General features: G+C 38.8%; 2 long non-coding RNA genes across 4 annotated transcripts in view; one reads left to right on the forward strand and one right to left on the reverse strand.

Moving 5' to 3' along the window:
- Nucleotides 1-2,415, forward strand: part of LOC128696336 (uncharacterized) — a 28,953-nt gene extending 26,538 nt beyond the window's left edge. For all 3 annotated transcript variants that reach the window (XR_011392919.1, XR_011392920.1, XR_011392918.1), the window contains one exon: nucleotides 2,302-2,415. This is a non-coding gene — a long non-coding RNA (uncharacterized lncRNA). The remainder of the gene's footprint in view (nucleotides 1-2,301) is intronic.
- Nucleotides 1-22,880, reverse strand: part of LOC128696338 (uncharacterized) — a 42,887-nt gene that overhangs the window by 18,067 nt on the left and 1,940 nt on the right. The window contains exon 2 of the long non-coding RNA XR_008408152.2: nucleotides 4,438-4,535. This is a non-coding gene — a long non-coding RNA (uncharacterized lncRNA). The remainder of the gene's footprint in view (nucleotides 1-4,437; nucleotides 4,536-22,880) is intronic.

A 22,880-nucleotide genomic window follows, 5' to 3' on the forward strand; every position in this document is an offset into this window, starting at 1 on the left:
TTTTCTGGGGTTACTTCCCTTCTTCTTTTAATGCCACTAGGACCAGCTTCAGAGTCACTGGACTTCTTTCGCACAACATATCTGTCCATAGTGGCCTGTACCTCTCGTTCCTTTATGACTTCCCTAAAGTGTTTCACAACATTGTCAGTGTAATAATCACCAGCACAGCTTGCAATAGCTGTGTGAGGGTGATACTCATCCATAAAGGTTTGCACTTTCAGCCACATTCCACAGATTTCCTTAATCTTTGTAGTAGGCAACTTCTTCAATTTCTCTCTCCCCTCCTCTGAACCAGTTTTCTCAGGTCTGGCCTCTTGCTCTTGAAGTTGATCTATCAGCTCATCAGTGGTTAGTTCTTCATTGTCCTCCTCCACCAACTCTTCCACATCCTCCCCACTAACCTCCAACCCCAAGGACTTTCCCAATGCCACAATGGATTCCTCAACTGGCATAATCCTCTCAGGGTTAGCCTCAAACCCTTCAAAATCCCTTTTGTCTACACATTCTGGCCACAGTTTCTTCCAAGCAGAGTTCAAGGTCTTCTTAGTCACTCCCTCCCAAGCCTTACCTATAAGGTTTACACAATTGAGGATATTAAAGTGCTCTCTCCAAAACTCTCTTAGAGTCAATTGAGTTTCTGAGGTCACTACAAAGCACCTTTCAAACAGAGCTTTTGTGTACAGTTTCTTGAAGTTTGCAATAACCTGCTGGTCCATGGGCTGCAGGAGAGGAGTGGTATTAGGAGGCAAAAACTTCACCTTAATGAATTTCGTGTCCCCATAAAGTCGCTCTGCCACGTCTGTAGGATGACCAGGGGCATTGTCTAACACCAGGAGGCACTTAAGTTCTAATTTCTTTTCAGTTAGGTAATCTTTCACATTGGGGGCAAATGCATGGTGTAACCAGTCATAGAAAAAGTCCCTAGTGACCCATGCCTTACTGTTTGCCGTCCACAGCACACACAAATTCTCCTTGAGGACATTCTTTTGCCTGAACGGTCTGGGAGTTTCAGAGTGATACACTAATAAAGGCTTAACTTTGCAATCACCAGTAGCATTGGAACACATCAACAAAGTAAGCCCGTCTTTCATAGGCTTATGTCCTGGGAGTGCCTTTTCCTCCTGAGTAATGTAGGTCCTGCTTGGCATTTTCTTCCAAAACAGGCCTGTTTCATCACAATTAAACACTTGTTCAGGTTTCAGTCCTTCAGTCTCAATGTACTTCTTGAATTCCTGCACATATTTTTCAGCCGCTTTGTGGTCCGAACTGGCAGCCTCACCATGCCTTATCACACTATGTATGCCACTACGCTTCTTAAATCTCTCAAACCAACCTTTGCTGGCCTTAAATTCACTCACATCAGCACTAGTTGCAGGCATTTTTTTAATTAAATCCTGATGCAACTTCCTAGCCTTTTCGCTTATGATCGCTTGAGAGATGCTATCTCCTGCTAGCTGTTTTTCATTTATCCACACCAATAAGAGTCTCTCAACATCTTCCATCACTTGCGAACTTTGTTTCGAAAACGCAGTTAAACCTTTGGCAAGAACAGCTTCCTTGATTGCCTTTCTGGTGCCCACAATAGTAGCGATGGTTGATTGGGGTTTCTTGTACAACCTGACCAGGTCGGCGATACGCACTCCACTTTCATACTTATCAATGATCTCTCTCTTCATTTCTATTGGAATTCTCGCCCTTATTGGTGTAGGGTTGGCACTAGAAGCTTTCTTGGGGCCCATGGTCACTTATTTTCCAGAAACAGCACCGAAAACACTGTAATAATACGAAATATTCCGATTGTATGCTTGGATGTTACCACGGAGGCTGGCTGGTAAACAATGGCACGGGCGGCACATGTGAGGCTGGCTGAGGGCGCACATTGGACGCGTCTCGGACGAAAATCGGTGAGCGGGTTTTTAAGCGGTATGCGAGGCAAAATTTTTGCGATTAAAGCAAGCGGTATGCGGATTTTTCGTTATGTGGTGCCATCGGTATGCGGGGGTCCACTGTACTGAGAAAGAGGTAGGTTAGGCTTGGTAATGAAGTCCCTAATGGTGGCAGACAGGATAATGACAGCTCTTGATGTGTATGTGTTTAGCCTGACTAAATATGTACAGTGATGGAGAGGAGTAGGTAGGTGGGTAATGTGCAAGGAGTGTTCACCAGATTTGAAGTTCTGTTGGATGATTCAATATTTTTTATTTCTAAAAAAGTTAATAATCCTTTTCTACTGTGTTTGTTAATATTTCTTGGACAAAAATTATTCTTAATTGTGACAGTAATTACACTTTATGTTGACAGGTAGTGTGGTGCTTCTTTCAGTGAGAGCATTTCCAAGATGCTTGGAAGAGAAGTCTACTGTTGGCTACAATTTTTTAATTTTCCTATGAACAATAAATAGTACATGGTCTATTATTTCTATTTTTTTTTTCCTTTGGTAAGAGCAATAAATGTTAATTGACCTTGGGATACTGAAAATATTTTGGATGTAGAAAATAGAAGTAAGATTTGAATTAATTTTTATCCTATTATAATGAGAGAAATATGAATTCACTTATGACACATTGAAATTTAATGTTTAATTAATAATTTTTTGTATAAAAATAACTGATAACACATTGGTCTATTTTACTAATAATTTTGTTCCTTGATCCAATGCACTAGTTATCTTCATTCCTTAGATTGTCTATTATATGACCTTGATTTATTACTTTAAATCATATTCCTACCTATGAGTTTAGCACTCAATTATGAAAATAGGCATGTGTGTGTGTGTGTGAAGAGCTATTATATCTTCACTCCTTTTCTTTAGATTCCATATGGGTGTTGCCTCCCATCCCTACTCAGGATCTGCATATTATTATAATAAAAAAGAAGGGGTATACAGCGAGGATCTGCATAACCTCTTTGGGTTTAGTGCTCTTGTACTGATCCCACTCCCCTCCCTTATTGGATTACTATAAGACCCCTCAAAGGAGTTCTCTCTATGTAGCTGAGGGGATGTTGTTAGAAGTCTTCTTTTACTTCGATCAAACCAAAGTGCCATCATCCATTACCTTTGGTACAATAAGACTCCTACAGGTTTAGTAATCTGTCCTTTCAATATGTTAATGAATAATTAGTTATTTTTGCATTTCAAGAGAGATACCTTGAAGCAAGTGATTAGATCACCCATTGTTTTTTTTTCCTTGGATCAAATATTTAGTGCCTCCCATAGAAGCTATATGGACTCTATAGGTTTGATATCCCACCACAAGGCAGGGAGACGGTGCTTTACACTCGCCACAGGCTAAAAAAAAAAAAAGTGCCATCAGCAACATAGTATCATGAATAAACATTTTTCTCTACTTAGGGCCAACCTGATTGCTGTATGACTCCTGAGTTTATTAAATACACACTTTCTACCATGTTGAATTACCCACACATAAGAGGAGCACACAACGATGTTTTGGACCATTTACAAAGTCATATTAACAGGAAGGGGGCAGTTAGTCGGGGAAAGTAAAGGACCCGAGAAAAAACCTGATTCTTAAGTCATGAGTGTTCTGAAATTTGGAGGATTTTACATTGTAATGGGAAAGGAAGGAATCTCCAGACACTAAGATTCATACAAGTTATGTATAAGGGAGGATTCAAATAGCGACTGTCAAAAGTTAGTAGGGTAGACAGTTTTAGCAGAAGACCAGTCAACAGGATGACTGATCTCTGACATGACAGAAAAGAGCATTGTTGGTGTCGGCAAGACTAACACTATTGTTCTCCAAGGTACTAAACAGGAAATAACAGTAGACACCAGGAGGAGAGATGCAAAAAGTAAATTTGATGTCTGAGGAGTTGTTGAGATTAGAAACTGGAAATATATTGGGGAGTTTGGGAAAAGAAAGTCCATTTTCCATGTGAGAAGGCAGACTTTATGAAATGGGAAGGGTAGCCAAGATGAGAGAATGAATTACAAAGTGGAAATTTATGATTCAAGGAACTGAGGAGCACAGAAAGAGAGAAATCGGAACACTTTTCTTGACAGAGGAAGAATGATAAGTAGTGAATGTGCATAGGCTTGCAGTACACAAAGCGCAAAACCTGTATGTGGTCGATATGGAAAGGAAGCAAAGAATTAGATTCCCATTCAGCTTTAAACTTAATGGAAGGGCATCGAGAAATGGTGGAAGAGACTACTAGTCGTGAGAGCAACTACATAACGGAGGGAGGGCCGCAGTCAAATAGTAGTAGGTCACAGTATTGTGCCTTTTTGTTATTGAATTACATTTAAGAGCCCCTCGTGACCTCCATAGGGTCTGAGAAAGCAAAATATGCTAAGGTAATTAGGCAGACAAATACAAAATTATAGCAGCCACAAAGAATAAAATGGAAGTAAACATTTCACTTTACTAAGGACTGGAGGTCATACAGCTTGTAGTGGACAGGAGCAAACCTTACATCAAGCAACCTCCTGGAATTTTTGTTCTTGATCACACACTGCCTTCTTTTTCATGCAGTTATCACATCCCTTGACCTTGCTACATATCAATCCAGTCCTGCAATAAACATACATTTATTAACCAAATTCTACTAATCACTATATTTATACAATAATTTGAATTTTTTTTGTAAACTATACTGGTAAAAAAGAAAAATAGTGCAAGATTAATAAGCGACTCTGGCTACAATTAGGCACTAACAAACTTTCAGTGCTACTTATAGGACACTTGCATGTACATTTCAATCCCACCTTTTCTCAATTCACCAAATTAGAGATAAATACTACTCTGTCCTACCTATAGGGACTCTAAACTAATATGCATTTCCACCAAGTGCCCTGTTCAATACATAGCTTGACCACGAGTGCTTTCTTACTCTTGTATGATACATTCAGGTGTATATCTGCAGTGTAATCTATGATCATGCAGTCTTTATTTTTCAATACCATATTTCCTTATAAATACACGACCATTTTTGTACAAAAACAGATACCACTCTCATAATTCAAATGAGCCAACAGACTCAGAACTAGAGGCAGTTGTGATTCAAATAGAAAGTTTCCCCTTCACTTAATGTGAATTCACTGTGGAAGGTTACCAGTAAACTACTAATCTCATCAGAGCGAGTGGTTCCTGTGCAGTTTTAACTCATGTGACCCATCAAATGGTTGCTGTTCTGTGTATCATTGTGGTGGTGAGGTGCCATCTCAGGGATACCTCTTCAAATAGTAGTCTGTGGGTTTATATTCACATTCGTATAAAAGACAGTAATTTGAGTGTGGCAAATCCAATGAGCTTAATCTGAATTAAATTCTGTACTAGTGAGGGAGACCTCTAGGCTTAAAATTGAATGTAACATGTTAGAATTTACAGTCAAGATCATTAGAGCTGGAGTACAGGAGGTTCATATAGTTTCCAAATTCAAGATTATTAAAGCTTGATCAAGAAAAGAGTTAGCACTGAGATAATATGGACTCGAGACTTGTAGTATGGATTCTGTGTAAATGCAACTGAATTCTTTTTTTGATTACCATCTGAAGAAGCTTTGTAGGCACAGAATACTCAAGTTATATGTAAAAATCACTTAAGTTTGCATAGTTGATTTTCTTCCCTTCAACACAAGTTAGGATTGTCTTCTTCCTTTCTCAGTGTCATCAAAGTATTTTGGAACTTTTTTCTCACATCATCTCTATTCTGGATATTCAATGTGGCACCCAAGAGGAATATTAGTGATGCTAGATGTATCAAGCAGAATACTATAATAATCGGCTCCAAGGGTACTGAAGTTGGAAACTTTAAATATGCGTATGTGATGCATAATGCTTGTATGTTTTGTCTGAGAGAACACAAGGAAAGTGTCCCTACTTAGTGCTCAAAAAGTAAGACACAAAACCCTCATGTACAATACTGCAAAACATTGCTTAAGAAGAGTGTTCATAACAGTATGTTTGTGTGACTATTTGAAAACATTGGAAAAGGACAACCAACTTCAAAACACAAGGCATAAAGTCAAGAGTACAGCAGATGATCACACTGCCATGCAAAATTTCCCTGCATACTCTAAGCAAATATTACTGAGAAGAGTTAAAATTTAAACTGAATGTTTAATGCTGACAAAATAGGACAACCTTTAAGGTGCATGCCATCAAGAACCTTTATTAACAAGCAAAAAGTGCAGCTTGTTAGAAAGGAAGTAAACATTACCTTGCTTCTCTAAACAAATGCAACAGTTCAATTATAAGGTAATGATAATTTAGTGCTGTAAAACATCAAGACACCCTGTTTGTTGATTAATTTAAGGCATTATTTTATTCCTGCAGTCAAGATGTACCTGGCCAGAAAGATAATCTTATATTCAAGGTTCTCCTCACTCACTCTTGATAATGGAGAAGTCAGAAAGACAATTCAATGAAAAAACATGTGCCCAGTTATGTAAAAACTCATTAGAGTAATAGATGGAAGTTCTGAGACTGTTGTGCCAGAGTAATAGCATGAATTCAATATTGCAGATGTTCTTGTGCAAATGAAGGCTAGGGTTAATTATGACCTTCTGTGGTAAATTTCTCTCTTTTTCTCCTAAATAAAGAAGGAGTTACATCAACGAAATTGTGGATCTGGCAAGAACCAAGATATGAGGGCTTTGAAGATGCAAATGAAATGCTGCAAGAAGCTGACAAAGAAGGAATTGCCTGAGGAACCAAATTTATAGGAAAGAAGCCAATAAAAAAAATAATATGATTAAGAAGACTTGAAGATAAACTACTTAACACTGTAGGAGCTACTTGAGGATATTGGTAAAATGCTTAAATTCTCAATTTAAAACGATCTTCATCATCGCCTGCCACTAGCAGGTGATGATGTTGCCGATATACCTTTTTTTCTATTTTTCATATTATTTTAAATAATTTTTATGTTCTGATAATTACAATTTATAGTAGTTCTTGTCATTTCATAACCAATCTTTGTTCTGACACTAGCATTAGATACTAAAATTGTCACAAGCACACTGACAGGTGGACATTTACTAATGTCTTGGAATATATAGTACAAAGTATTTATAGGTCCCAGCAAAATTTTGGATATGTGGAAGAATATAAGTAGTAGTAGTTCTCTTGAAGCATGAAAAACAAGCCTCAGTCCACTCCTGACAGTGACTTGATGAGATAACATTAGATAAGAGCTGACATTTGATGATCATGTGCATGGGTGCGGTGATAAGACTTGATAAGATTAGAGGTGACATTTCATGAGCATTGGCCCTTGTTTTGTTTTCACTGGTACACAAACATGTCTGTCAAACTCTCTGTCTCAGAGAGAGCCACAAGACTGCATCATCACGTTTACTCATCTTCAAGCAGAGTATAGCATTGTCTGGATTTTTTGGGTTATCCTAGGTAATTTACACTATGTATACTTGTATTTATGTGTACCTGTGAGACAGAGGCAGATAGACATAGACACAGACAGATAAATGGAGCCAGGCCGGCCAACCTACTGAACAAGTATTACATTCCAGAATTGTTACTCTTTACTTAGGGCATAGGTTATAAGACATTCTGAAAGAATGTTGCACATGGGTTATTTTTTATATTTCCTCAACCACTTATGGCCACATCCACCTCAAAGCTACTGAACTCAGGGTCAACATCACTTTCCTCTTAAAATGGGAAAGTTATACTACATGAAATCAGTGAATCCCAGGTGTTTGCTCTAGCTGGCACTCATTTGAGCTGGTGGTCCCAGATTTTTTTCATACAGTGCACACAGTGTTATGACCCATTCTATGCTGACAAGGCATCTCAGGCCAATCGTTCCATATTTGAAGGCAGGAAAAATAAAACATTTATATATGTTTGGGGCACTAGCGGTAAGAACGTATACAGTGGAACCTCGGGTTACGAACGCCCCCACCATGCAAATTTTTCAGGATACGAATTGTCGTTCGGTCGATTTCTTGTTTCAGGATGCGAACTTTCCCTTCAAGGGAGGTTCCTTAAATAAATAAAATATACACTTCTTTGCAAAGGTTACAATGTGTGTTTACATATCATAATATGATTGGAGCAAAGAAAGCCACTATCATGCAGAGGCATTTCGGGCAGAAATGCCTACTTAACCCTTAAACGGTCCAAATAGATCGATGTTCAAATTCATAGTGCTCCAAAAGTAGATCTACTTTTTTTTTACATATTTTCAAATACAACAAAAAAAAATGTAGATAAAAGTTTTTTTACACGTTTTCAAATGTAAAACAAAAAAGAAGATTGCATTTTTCTACATACTTTCAGATGTTGAAAAAACGTATATATACGTTTGGACCGTTTAAGGGTTAAGTATAGACAGGTGCAAAGTGTACTAGTAGTAGTAGCCTTTTGAAGTTTCTCCTTACTGTTATTATTATTAGTACAGTGGAACCTCTACTCACGAGTTTAATCTGTTCCATGACCTTGCTCGCAACTGGATTTGCTCATTTGCAGAGTAAATTTTTCTCATTTAAATTAACTGAAATGCAATTAATCCGTTCCAGTGGAATTCTGTACATGTACTTCAATAATTTCGCTAATATCAACTTTAAGGCTTATTTATCTATCTCACTTGATCTATATGACATAATAAGCAATATAAATAACATAGAAACCTAATACACTGTACCTATATATACTCTAGAATGAATAATATATGTCATTGTATATGTGGCGGCGGCCGACGAGTGTTTGGAAACAGGACAAAATACTCCTTGAATATTTCGCTATCATCAACTCTACAGCTTATTTATCTATCATGACATAACAAACAATATAAATACATAGAAACATGATATATTCTCTAGAATGAATAAAATGTCATTATATGTGTGGTGGCAGTGGCCAATGAGAGTTTGTCTGGAGACAGGACAAAATACTCCTTGAATATTTCACTATCATCAACTCTGGCTTATCTATCTATCACAGTTCATCTAATATGAAATAATAAATAACATAGAAACCTGATATATACCCTAGAATGAATAAAATATGTCATTGTGTAACAGGTGGAGGCGGCCACAACCGCTCCCTCTTTGTTGTGGTAAACACTGCCATCTAGTGACGGCCTTTTGAAGCCGTCTATTACTATAATTATTATATGTAGTACATTATTATTATACATATTATTATTATTATTGTACAGTGATCCCTCGTTTTTCGTAATTAATCCGTTCCTGGAGCCATTACTATAAACGAAATTTACGATTTGCAAATCAATTTTCCGCATAAGAAATAATGTAAATACAATTAATCCGTTCCTGACACCCAGAAGTATTAAAACAAAAAAAAATTTTACATGAAATATACATATAGTACATAAACAATACAATGGGAAATGATGAATGAAACATTAACAGCATAACACTTACCTTTATTGGAGATTCTTCTTAATGTATGGGAGACTGGAGGAGGAGAGAGATTGGATTGTTTACAGTTTGGAAGGGGAATCCCCTTCCAGCAACACCTCAGGTACCAATTGCTTCTCTTCTCTGTTTCTTAATGCCACTAGGACCACCTTGAGAGTCACTCTAGTCCTGTCTCGCAAAGTAACTGTGGAGAGAGCTCTGTTTCCGGCGTCTCTTTAACACTTCCCGAAAATGGCCCAAGACTTTGTCACTGTACATATTTCTCACCTTCTTTACCACAGGCTTGACACTAGGAGCTTTCTTTGGAGCCATGGTAGCTTATTTAGTAATTGCAAGCACCAAAATGAGTGGAATATTATGAAATATTTCGTAGGAGCACTTGAGGAGACTTTCACTCACTGGTAAACAATGCCAGACTGGCTGGGTAGGAAGGCCACCCCAGCTCACACCGTGCGTACGTGTCCCGGACGAACTACTATTCGCGAGTCAACCTATGAAAAGTGAGTCCATGTTTATACGAAAATACCCCTATGATTGGCGAAATTTACGATTGCCGAGAACTACGAAAAGCGAGGGACCACTGTATTATACTATTATTATACGTATTGTTATTATTCATATTATTATTACTATATAAATTATTTGTAATTTTTATTCACACAAAAATATAAGATTTACTGTTATTCCTTATTGCAATAATTGTATAAATATGTCAACCCATTCACGACTGCATATTGGAATGGACATTTGTTTACACTGAAACAGCCAAGCAATGGACTATTTCTCCTAGGTTGAGCTCAATTTCAAGGCACTTTTCGTCATGAAAGCAATCAAAATCATATCTATTTCTGTAATATATCTTCCATTCTATCAAATGAGACCAAAAAAAACGAGAATACAACCATAAAAACCATACAAAAATACCACTAAGGGATGGCTAATTGCTGAGAAGTGAGCTCCATTATTTATTCTTAGATTTCTTTCATTATTATTATATAAATAATTTGTAATTTTTATTCACACAAAAAATATAAGATTTACTGTGACGTCATTTGTTTACACTGAAACAGCCAAGCAATGGACCAATTCTCCTAGGTTGAGCTCTATTTCAAGGTACTTTTTGTCGTGAAAGCAATCAAAATCATATCTATTTCTGTAATTTATCTTCCATTCTATCAAATGAGACCAAAAAAACGAGAAAACCACCATAAAAACCATTCGAAATTACCACTAAGGGGTGGGTAATTGCTGAGAAGTGAACTCCATTATTTATGCTTAGATTTCTTTCATTTTTGGTGTACATTAAGAAGCATCTTTCCATCATACATTGCCCAAGTTTCAATAAGATAGTCCAACAAACAAATGAGATACAATTTCCGAGATCAAGAGCAAGAGCCCCTCACCAGTGTTAAGGAACCTGCCTTGAGGTCTGCTCGAATGTGGAAATTTTGCTCGCATATGGAAGCAAAAAATCGACCCATCTACTGCTCGTATTTGGAAAAACTCGCACGTGGACACGCTCGCAAGTAGAGGTTCCACTGTATAGTCATTTATAGCATATATGGTGATGCCACCCATAGCATGCGAGATCACACGTCAATTTTCCCATTTTTTTCTTTTATTAGTCTTTCTAATACAGGTTGGCCATCACTAATCAGGCATCATCAGAACCTGTAGGGTGCCGGATTACAGAGTGGTTAGGTTAGAATACACTTAACCCAACAGTAATATTTATACATCAGCAATTTCACCCACTTCATGCCCTATTTTTGGCTCATTCCATTGTTCCAGTCTACCAAACTCAGCTATTTTGCTATTATTCCTTCTATTCTGTTGACTGAGTACAAGAAATTGCCATTCACCTATTTCAACTACCCAATAAAGTGGTCAGAAATTGGTAATATGGTTAATTTCACACAAATTTCAAAAGATGCCAGTTTCAAAATAGGGCCCAGATTAAACAATGCAGACATTCCTGACACTAAAATAACTTTTTCTCTGTTCATTAGTCACATCTCCAGGCCCCTCTTATATTACTCTTGCTTTCCATTTTGAATTTTTAGTCACGCAAAAAAATAGAAGATTTACTATTATGCAGTCTACTGCATTATTGTAATAATTCTATAAATAATATCAATCCGTTTGTGACTGCGTGTTAGACCAGCCAGTTGGACACGCATTGGACGGTGACGTCGTTTGTTTACTCTTGAGCATCAGTAAAAATCGAACATTTCCGTTACTTTCAGCTCAATTTCAAGGTACTTTTCATCATGAAACCAATCATATCTAATTCTGTAATATATCTTCCATTCTATTAATTGAGACCAAGAAAACGGGAATACAATCATAAAAACCATATGAAAATTCACCGCAAGTTGTTTTTTCTCATTATGCACTGAGTACTGCAGGATTTTTTTTGTATGTAGTGCACACTTACCACACAGACCTATTCTCTGATATGTAAGCCCAAATTTACCAGTCACAGCTCATCTGAGTGAGCTGAGCTCATGGCAACCAACAGTGGCTTCAAAGTCACCTTATCTTTTATGGACAAAATACGGTGTATGTATGTGCTTTACACAACAAGAAACATTTCTTTTATTCGTTGGAACCATGGCTAGGGCTAAAAGTAAGCAGGTTATAACAATAAATGGAGAAAACGAAATTGGAATGACTCTTACAGCAAGTAGCACCACCAAACAGTAGTGGCAGGTTGATGTGGCAACCCCAGAAATTTGAAATTATGCTAGCCAAAATTAGTGCTGGATTAGTGATGGCCAACCTGTATAATAATTCACGATTTGGCATCTTAACAGAGTGGATGGAGCTATTATGGAATCTGACAGCCAATCAGGAACCATCTGGGAACATATGCTTACGCCAGCAGGACCTCCTGAGTTTCATGATGCTGGGATATGTGCTTTATTATTAAGCTAATATCAACACTACGACTGATTTACCTATCACAATTAATCTAATATGACATTATAAAGAATATAAATAACATAAAAACATGGTAAATACTCCAGAATGAATAATATTTGCCATAATACTGAGCAGTCCAAAGGAGGCTTGTATTAGAGAAAACATAGTGTAGTACAGGGCTAACTGCAATATACAGTTGGGCCCCACTTGTATAGCAGGTTAGGTTCCAGGCTACCGCCGTAAAGTCGAACGCCCTTTTTATTCCACTTATAAATGCATATACAGTGGACCCCCGGTTAACGATATTTTTTCACTCCAGAAGTATGTTCAGGTGCCAGTACTGACCGAATTTGTTCCCATAAGGAATAGTGTGAAGTAGATTAGTCCATTTCAGACCCCCAAACATACACGTACAAACGCACTTACATAATTGGTCGCATTCGGAGGTGATCGTTATGCGGGGGTCCACTGTACATGTAAATACTAGATAACAAGTTTATTATTATTATTATCACACTGGCCGATTCCCACCAAGGCAGGGTGGCCCGAAAAAGAAAAACTTTCACCATCTTTCACTCCATCACTGTCTTGCCAGAAGGGTGCTTTACACTACAGTTTTTAAACTGCAACATTAACACCCCTCCTTCAGAGTGCAGGCACTGTACTTCCCATCTCCAGGACTCAAGTCCGGCCTGCCGGTTTCCCTGAACCCCTTCATAAATGTTACTTTGCTCACACTCCAACAGCACGTCAAGTATTAAAAACCATTTGTCTCCATTCACTCCTATCAAACACGCTCACGCATGCCTGCTGGAAGTCCAAGCCCCTCGCACACAAAACCTCCTTTACCCCCTCCCTCCAACCTTTCCTAGGCCAACCCCTACCCCGCCTTCCTTCCACTACAGACTGATACACTCTTGAAGTCACTCTGTTTCACTCCATTCTCTCTACATGTCCGAACCACCTCAACAACCCTTCCTCAGCCCTCTGGACAACAGTTTTGGTAATCCCGCACCTCCTCCTAACTTCCAAACTACGAATTCTCTGCATTATATTCACACCACACATTGCCCTCAGACATGACATCTCCACTGCCTCCAACCTTCTCCTCACTGCAACATTCATCACCCATGCTTCACACCCATATAAAAGCGTTGGTAAAACTATACTCTCATACATTCCCCTCTTTGCCTCCAAGGACAAAGTTCTTTGTCTCCACAGACTCCAAAGTGCACCACTCACCCTTTTCCCCTCATCAATTCTATGATTCACCTCATCTTTCATAGACCCATCCGCTGACACGTCCACTCCCAAATATCTGAATACATTCACCTCCTCCATACTCTCTCCCTCCAATCTTTCATCACCTAATCTTTTTGTTATCCTCATTACCTTACTCTTTCCTATATTCACTTTTAATTTTCTTCTTTTGCACACCCTACCAAATTCATCCACCAATCTCTGCAGCTTCTCTTCAGAATCTCCCAAGAGCACAGTGTCATCAGCAAAGAGCAACTGTGACAACTCCCACTTTATGTGTGATTCTTTATCTTTTAACTCCATGCCTCTTGCCAAGACCCTCGCATTTACTTCTCTTACAACCCCATCTATAAATATATTAAACAATCACGGTGACATCACACATCCTTGTCTAAGGCCTACTTTTACTGGGAAATAATTTCCCTCTTTCCTACATACTCTAACTTGAGCCTCACTATCCTCGTAAAAACTCTTCACTGCTTTCAGTAACCTACCTCCTACACCATACACCTGCCACATTGCCCCCCTATCCACCCTGTCATATGCCTTTTCCAAAGCCACAAAGACCTCTTTAGCCTTATCTAAATACTGTTCACTTATATGTTTCACTGTAAACACCTGGTCCACACATCCCCTACCTTTCCTAAAGCCTATTTGTTCATCTGCTATCCTATTCTCCGTCTTACTCTTAATTCTTTCAATAATAACTCTACCATACACTTTACCAGGTATACTCAACAGACTTATCCCCCTATAATTTTTGCACTCTCTTTTGTCCCCTTTGCCTTTATACAAAGGAACTATGCATGCTCTCTACCAATCCCTAGGTACCTTACCCTCTTCCATACATTTATTAAATAATTGCACCAACCACTCCAAAACTATATTCCCTCCTGCTTTTAACATTTCTATCTTTATCCCATCAATCCCAGCTGCCTTACTCCCTTTCATTTTACCTACTGCCTCACGAACTTCCCCCACACTCACAACTGGCTCTTCCTCACTCCTACAAGATGTTATTCCTCCTTGCCCTATACAGTGGACCCCCGCATAACGATGGCATCACATAGCGATTATTTCGCATACCGCTTACTTTAATTGCAAAAATTTTGCCTCGCATACCGCTTAAAAACCCGCTTACCGATTTTCGTCCGAGACGCTTCCAATGTGCGGCCTGAGCCACGCTCACATGTTCCGCCGGTGGCATTGTTTACCAGCCAGCCTCCGCAATAACATCCAAGCATACAATCGGAATATTTCGTATTATTACAGTGTTTACGGTGCTGTTTCTGGAAAATAAGTGACCATGGGCCCCAAGAAAGCTTCTAGTGCCAACCCTGTGGTAAAAAGGGTGAGAATTAGTATGGAAATTAAGAAAGATTTTGAAGGGTTTGGGGCTAACCCTGAGAAGCCTATGCCAGTTGTGGAATCCATTGTGCCTACTTCAAAAATTAAGGAAATGTGTGCACAGTGGGTTGAACTGCAAACCTTTATGGATGAAAATCACCCTGACACAGCTGTTGCAAGCCGTGCTGGTGACTATTTCAATGACAATGTTGTGGCCCATTTTAGACAAATCGTAAAGGAACGGGAGGTACAGAGCTCTATGGACAGATTTGTTGTGCGACAGAGGTCCAGTGACTCTCAAGCTGGTCCTAGTGGCATTAAAAGAAGAAGGGAAGTAACCCCGGAAAAGGACTTGCTACCTCAAGTCCTAATGGAAGGGGATTCCCCTTCTAAACAGTAAGAAGATAATGCTCTCCCCTCCTCCCATCCCATCAATCATCACCAGATCTTCAATAAAAGTAAGTGTCATGTAAGTGTGCATGCCTTTTTCAGTTTGTGTGTATTAAAATTAACATTTCATGTGGTAAAAAAAATTTTTTTTCATACTTTTGGGTGTCTTGCACGGATTAATTTTATTTCCATTATTTCTTATGGGGAAAATTCATTCACATAACGATTATTTCGCATAACGATTACCCCTCTTGCACGGATTAAAATCGTTAACCGGGGGTCCACTGTACAAGAAATCACAGCTTCCCTATCTTCATCAACATTTAACAATTCCTCAAAATATTCCCTCCATCTTCCCAATACCTCTAACTCTCCTCTCCTATTTTTAACTGACAAATCCATTTGTTCTCTAGGCTTCCTTAACTTGTTAATCTCACTCCAAAACTTTTTCTTATTTTCAACAAAATTTGTTGATAACATCTCACCCACTCTCTCATTTGCTCTCTTTTTACATTGCTTCACCTCTCTCTTTTTCTCCATATACTCTTCCCTCCTTGCATCACTTCTACTTTGTAAAAACTTCTCATATGCTAACTTTTTCTCCCTTACTACTCTCTTTACATCATCATTCCACCAATTGCTCCTCTTCCCTCCTGCACCCACTTTCCTGTAACCACAAACTTCTGCTGAAAACTCTAACACTACATTTTTAAACCTACCCCATTGCCTATGCTCTCATTAGCCCATCTATCCTCCAATAGCTGTTTATATCTTACCCTAACTGCCTCCTCTTTTAGTTTATAAACCTTCACTTCTCTCTTCCCTGATGCTTCTATTCTCCTTGTATCCCATCTACCTTTTACACTAACATATATTAAGTTAGCAATAGAACTAGGCATAAAAAAGCAAAATACACATATAGTACACTCATTACTTACCTTAAAATATTTGTAGTCTTAATCTAGAGTGAGATATGAGTAGTATTTATTGTAAGAAATCAAGTGTGGTATATATGATAGCCAACCAGGCCACTCCACCCACACATAATATTCTATGACATTTAAAGCATCCCAGAGCGATAAAATGTACATACAGTTTACTCATTACTTACCTTAAAATATTTGTAGTCTTAATGTAGGGTCAGAGGTGAGTAAACGAGATAAAACGAATAAATGAGAGAGAGAATGAGTACATGAGAGAGGACAGGAGCAGAGTTATGTAAACAAACCAGGCAAACGCATCTGGTTTGTGTACAAGTTATCTCCATATTGATACAGCAGAATAAATAATGAGCAATACTCCCATTCTCATATAACACCATATTTAGAAGAAATGATGCTCTGAGTGAAGGCATATGAAAAGAATATTTTTTCTACAGTTACCCCCAGTAATATTATAGTGTACACATTTTCTCTCATGTTGGACTAGAGAAAACATTCTTGCCATCACTCGTATAAGTCGTCTGGCTACCACATCTCATAATTATGTTAATTTATTCTACTGTGGGGTGTATTTATCATGTTTATGTTATGTATCATGCTTATTATATAATTTTGTAAAAATATCAGAGATGGATTAATGAAAATGGGGCGCTTTATATGTCGTAGTATATTACGTGTGGGTGGGGTGAGGTGGAAAAATGGCATTCTGCTATCCGGTGATAGCCTGGAACCTAACCTGCCCTATAAGTGGGGCCCTACTATATTTCCAACTTACAACAATATAATAACACAAAAGACTACCTACCAACAAAGCAGTGTCGCTGATGCAACAGGGAGTCCTCAAAAGCTCTTTAACTGAGTTCCAGTAAGAACATAAGAAAGGAGGAACACTGCAGGAGGCCTGTTGGCCCCTACTAGGCAGGTCCTTCACAATTCATCCCACTAACAAAACATTTGCCCAACCCAATTTTCAATGCCACCCAAGAAATAAGCTCTGATGTGAAAGTCCCACTCAAATCCAACCCCTCCCACTCATGTACTTATCCAACCTAAATTTGAAACTACCCAAAGTCCCAGCCTCAATAACCCAACTAGGTAGACTGTTCCACTCATCAACTACCCTATTTCCAAACCAATACTTTCCTATGTCCTTTCTAAATCTAAACTTATCTAATTTAAATCCATTACTGCTGGTTCTCTCTTGGAGAGACATCCTCAAGACCTTATTAATATCCCCTTTATTAATACCTATCTTCCACTTATACACTTCGATCAGGTCTCCCCTCATTCTTCGTCTAACAAGTGAATGTAACTTAAGAGTCTTCAATCTTTCTTCATAAGGAAGATTTCTAATGCCATGTATTAATTTAGTCATCCTACGCTGAATGTTTTCTAATGAATTTATGTCCATTCTGTAATATGGAGACCAGAACTGAGCTGCATAATCTAGGTGAGGCCTTACTAATGATGTATAAAGCTGCAGTATGACCTCTGGACTTCTGTTGCTTACACTTCTTGATATAAATCCCAGTAATCTATTTGCCTTATTACATATGCTTAGGCATTGCTGTCTTGGTTTAAGGTTGCTGCTCACCATAACCCCCAAGTCCTTTTCGCAATCTGTATGGCTAAGTTCTACATCATTTAACTTTTAAGTACTAGGGTTATGGGCACTCCCTAGCTTCAGAACCTTGCATTTATCTACATTGAACTGCATCTGCCACTTTTCTGACCAAGAATGATGCAACAGGGAGTCCTCAAAAGCTCTTTAACTGAGTTTCAGTAGCACCATCATAAACCTGAAAGATAATAAAAACAGTTCTTTTTAAAAATAACAAATATTTATATTTAGGCCATGTGAACAACAAGCAATATCATACTTCCATAAGAGGTACATCATTGTTCCAACACACAGAAAATGTGCTAAAAGACATCAAAGAGGATTCATGTCCTTAATTCACATTTTTGAAGATGATTACAATACGTATATACCAAAATTTATACTTGGGACCTGTATACAAATATATTTTGATAAGGATAACCAATACCTGGCCACAATCTTCTTGAAAAAATATGAAATTTTTGCCTGTTCAACAAAATGTTTACTGAACTGAAAAGCAATATTTCTTGAAAGAACAGCACCAAAATATGTCACCGATAGCACTAAAATTTACATTTTTTTTTTTTCAACAAGTCGGCTGTCTCTAAAATTTACATACAGAACCTAAATATTTTTTGACCTGCAGAGAATTAACAACTAAATGTTGCTTGTTCAGTGACTAAATTTTTTTTGGCATTTTTCTTGGCAAGTTAAAAAATACATGGACTCCACACAGAAAGAACTTAGCAACAGGACATAGTATCTTGTTTGTAAGATGAATCAGCCATTAAATGCTGAGTAGTTGAGCTAGAGGTTAGTAAAAGTTGTGGTTCTGTACTTGCTACTTATTTGCCTAGTTCTTTAAAAAGAGATTAATTATTAGCTCCTGTGCTTTCTGCTCACCTATATATGCTAGATGTTTGAGGAAGTTGAGCTCCATCTACCTAGTTGTACTTGCTTGATGAGGTTAAGCTCCAACCCCAGATCTTTCAACTCTATATGAGGAAGGTGAGTAACAGATGCTGAACTTTGCTGTTTGGGGGGGGGGCAGGGGGGAAGGTGTCGAGATCCAGTGCCTGGCCTTCCTACTAGTTTTGCTTTCTTAACATGAGTAAAAGCCCCTGGAAACTGATATCTACATGTGTTTGAGAGGGGTCAAAGGTGCTGTATGACCCACCTGGATTTAGCACTTTCTTGTGAATATAATAATTGAAGGGGAGTTTAACCCTAACTGCAGGCTTTGTTAGGCAACAGCTCCTGAACTTACTACATGTCCAATATTTTGAGCAACCCTAATCAAAGCATTGCTTGAATTCATTTAATACAGTATTCCATATATTTACCACCACTGAAACAAATTAAATCTGCAGTTTACAGAATAATTTAGTATTTACAACAAAAATACTTTTGCCTCAAATAACATCGTAGTTTTAAAAATGGGGTGGATAAATATATGAGTGGGTGTGAGTTGGACCTGACTAGCTTGTGCTGCTGGGTCTGGTGCAGTGCTTCTTCCTTGAGTGGAGGTGACCAGACTGGGTGGGTCATTGGGCTAATCCAGGGGGAGAATGGACCTGCTCTGCATGGGTCAGTAGGCCTGTTGCAGTGTTCCTTCTTTCTTATGTTCTTATCAATTCCAAAACACCATATATGAATTCTATCAAAAATTACAGCATAATTAGCCAAGGTTTGAGATAACAGAGAGTAACATGTTATCAGGGTTGAAGTTAAACTAAAACTGACTAAACATGCAAATATGGAGTTTACCAGGAGAGGGTTTCGGGGGTCAATGCCATCGCAGCCCAGTCTGAGACCAGGCCTTATGGTGGATCAGGGTCTGATCAACCAGGCTGTTACTGTTGGCTGCACACAAGCTGACACACGAACCACAGCCAAGTTGGTCAGGTACTGACTTTAGGTGCCTGTCCGGTGCCTTCTTCAAGACAGCCAGGGGTCTATTGGTAATCCCCCTTATGTATGCTGGGAGGCAACTGAACAATCTTGGGCCCTGGACACTTATTGTGTTGTCTCTCAATGTACTTGTGGCACCCCTGCTTTACATCGGGGGAATGTTGCACCTCCTGCCGAGTCTTTTGCTTTCATAGGGAGTGATTTTTTTGTGCAGGTTTGGTGCCGATCCCTCCAGGACCTTCCAAGTGTATATTATCATGTATCTCTCTCGCCTGCATTCAAAGGAATACAGATCAAAGCCCTTCAACTGTTCCCAGTAATTTAGGTTCCTTATCGTACTTGTGTGTGCTGTGAAAGTTCTTTGTACACTCTTGGCATATCCTATGTGTACGATTTATCCTAGCTATCAACTATGCCAACAAAATGCCCTGAAACATATATCTTAATACCTGAGGGCTCAAAACACACTGAATCTACTATTAGCTTCAAAAATAGTGTCACCATTATTATTTACTACCACCCTCAACTGTTAGCACTACAAATTTTATACCGGTAGTCTTAAGATTTGCATTGTTAAGACTGAACCTTTTCTATTGCTGGTGTTAATTTATCTGGTCACCTTAACTACCATAACTGTTAATAGTACAGTGGAACCTCGAGTTTCAAACTTAATCCGTTCCAGGAGCTAGTTCAAAAGTTGAAGCAAGATTTCCCATAAGAAATAATGGAAATAAAATTAATCCATTCCAGAAACCCAGAAATGTTAAAAAAAAAAAAATACATTTTATAGAGATTACATTATAGTTTTACATACACACAACAAACATACATAGTACTATTAGTACTACATTAATAAAAATTTAAATGACCATATAAAATACTTTTACTTACCTTTATTGAAGATTGGTGATGGCATCTGGAAGATAAGGAGGAGGAGAGAGGGAGTTGGGGTTATTGTTTGGAAGGGGAATCCCTTCCTTTTCTGGGATTACTTCCCTTCTTTGTCTTTTAATGGCACTAGGACCAGCTTGAGAGTCACTGGACCCCTGTCTCACAAAATAACTGTCCACAGTCCTCTGTTTCTGGTGCCTCTTTAAGATTTCCCTAAAATGGGACATGGTTCTGTCACTGAACTTATTGCAAAGATGGCTTGTTTTAGCTTGCTCAGGGTGGTATTTCTCCACAAACATTTGCACATCATTCCACTTGGCACAAATCTCCTTAATCTTTGAAGAAGGCACCTCATCCACTTCCATTTCCTCCTCCTCTGAAGCAAGTTCCTGAACTGTGGTCTGATACTGTTCCAGATAAAGCTCTTCCAGCTCTTCAGTGGTTAGCTCTTCCCTGTGGTCCTCCACCAACTCTTCCACATCCTCATCACTCACCTCCAACTCTTCCACATCCTCACCACTCGCCTCCAATGCCACAATTCCTTCCACAACAGGTAGAGGGTCGGCAGGGTCAGGGTCAGCCTCAAACCCTTCAAAATCCCTCTTTTGGACACAATCTGGCCACAACTGTCTCCATGAAGAGTTCAAAGTCCTGGAAGTCACTCCCTCTCAAGCTTTACCTTTAATGCTTATGCAGGTGTAGATATGTACTGAAGTGATTCCTCCAGAACTCTCTTAAGGTCAACTTACCTGCCATAGCTTTACCCTTCATCCACACTAGCAACAACTTCTCAACGTGATCGACTGTCTGTGGTCTATTTTCAGTTAGTATATCAACATCGGCTTCCTTGATCTGTTCTTTCTTTGCCAGGATAGAAGTGATGGCTGACTTGTTTTTCCCGTACATCCTGGCAAGCTCAACAGGTCGCATACCACTCTCATATTTTAGTATTACAGGGGAACCTCTACTTACGAGTTTATTCCATTCTGTGACCTTGCTCACATCTGGATTTGCTCGTTTGCAGAGTCAATTTTCCTCGTTTAAATTAACTGAAATGGAATGAATCTGTTCCAGTGGAATTCAAGGCACGACAAAATACTTCAATAATTTCACTATCAACTCTACAACTTATTTATCTATCAGAATTCATCTGATATGACATAATAAACAATATTAATAACATAGAGACATGATATATACACTAAAATGAAAAAAAATACAAACATTACGTATGTGGCTAGTGGTGGTGACAGCGGCCATTTTTGTTGTTACCAGGGTACAACAAGGTTGTTTTCAAGGTACAAGGTCTGCCACTGCTGCTTCATGTTGTTTGCCACTGCTGCTTCATGTTGTTTGCCACTGCTGTTTCATGATGTCTGCCACTGCTGCTTCATGTTGTCTGCCACTGCTGCTTCATGTTGTTTGCCACTGCTGTTTCATGATGTCTGCCACTGCTGCTTCATGTTGTCTGCCACTGCTGCTTCATGTTGTCTGCCACTGCTGCTTCATGTTGTCTGCCACTGCTACCTCATGATTTCTGCTCCCACTTTTGCAAGCGTGTTGAAGAGCTTTCCAATATGTGAAGGGTGAGGGGCAGTGCCACTCAGACAGGTACTGGACAGTAACATCATTTGTTTACTCTTGAACATTGCCAAAGAATCGAACATTTCTACTATTTTGAGCTCAATTTAGAGGTACTTTTCGTATATCTTCCATTCTATCAAATAAGACCATAAAAACGAGAATACGACCAAAAAAACATACAAAAATATACCGCTAAGAGGAGGACAGTGGCTGGGAAGTGAACTCCGTTATTTATGGTCCAATTTCTTTCATTTCTGGTGTACGTTATGAAACATCTTTCCATCATACATTGCCCAAGTTTCAATAAGATAGTCCAACAAATAACTGAGATCAAATTCCTTAGATCAAGAGCAAGAGCCCCTCACCAGTGTCAAGGAACCTCCCATGAGGCCTGCTTGCATCTGGAAATTTCGCTCGCATCTGGATGCAAAAAATCGACCAAGCGACTGCTCGTATCTGGAAAAACTCACACGTATATGCACTAGTAAGCAGAAGTTCTACTATATTTCCTTCTTCATGTCTATGGTGTTTCTCACATTCTTTACCACAGGGGTACCACTAGCAAGTTTCTTTGGGCCCATGGTAGCTTATTTCACAGTCGTGCAAGCACCAAACCCAATGAATAGAGAAATATTTGAATGAGCACGCAGGTTAGTGTTCAC

Source organism: Cherax quadricarinatus, chromosome 39 (assembly GCF_038502225.1).
Source record: "Cherax quadricarinatus isolate ZL_2023a chromosome 39, ASM3850222v1, whole genome shotgun sequence".
In the NCBI taxonomy this organism is placed as follows: domain Eukaryota; kingdom Metazoa; phylum Arthropoda; class Malacostraca; order Decapoda; family Parastacidae; genus Cherax; species Cherax quadricarinatus.